Source organism: Meles meles, chromosome 3 (assembly GCF_922984935.1).
Source record: "Meles meles chromosome 3, mMelMel3.1 paternal haplotype, whole genome shotgun sequence".
NCBI classification, from domain to species: domain Eukaryota; kingdom Metazoa; phylum Chordata; class Mammalia; order Carnivora; family Mustelidae; genus Meles; species Meles meles.
The window spans coordinates 86,252,249-86,253,201 of NC_060068.1; positions in this window are offsets into that span (position 1 = coordinate 86,252,249).

Here is a 953-nt window from a genome sequence, read left to right on the forward strand (position 1 = left end):
CAGCCATCCCTGGGGCGGGGGGGGGGGGGGCACAAAGACTCCCAGGTGAGAACCACTGGGCAAAGTGAATATTAATTTTTTCACTTATCAGTTGGCATTCTCAGTTGGCATTATTATTTAAAAGCTAGTATTTATTGAGGCCCAACACTGGGCCAGGTGCTGTGCTCAGCATTTCCTTCATTTATTCCTCAGCAAATACGTGTTTATTCCACTGGGAATTTATTCTGCTGATGTGCAGTAAACACTGGCAAAGTCCTGCCCCCATGGAGCTTCCGTTCTAGAGCAGAGAGGGGCACACTGCAGTCATCACATGAATGTGTGATTGCAACTGTGACAAGTGGTATGGAAGGTGAGGCCTTGGGGGACTTGATGAGAGCAATTTTCTAGGGGTCCCTGTACACCAGGCTTTGTGCTGACTGAACTCATGTGGCTCTTTTAACAGAGTAGGTTCAAGTCACTGGTACTCACACCCGTCTCGCAGGAAGAAACTGGTGGGCCAAGTTGACACAGATGGTAAGGGGTGGAGTTTGGGTTTTGAGCCTGACTCATTGTCTTCAGAGCCTGAGCTTCTAACCCCCACCCATGGTCAGGTGAGGAGAGAACTATGGAATGGATGGACTGGGTGAAGAGGGAAAGGCAAATGCTTCAAGGCAGAGGTACAGCAAAGGACAGAGCAGAGGGTGAAAAAAAGATGCAGGGGGCCAGAGTGGGGAGAAGGTGGTGGTGGTGTCCGTGGTGGGGGACATGACATTGCCACCTGGCAGGCCACCAGAAGAGATTCATCATCACCCAGAAGGCCATGGAGGGAGGTGCTGTGAAGGGGCACTCTAAGGGAGCAGGGACACTCAGGTGTGTCCTCACTGCCAAGTTTAATATTTCCAGCCACCCAATGAGGAAAGAATGAAAGCCTTTCATGATGAAATGGAACTCAGGGAGCCAAATGCTTGGTGAAC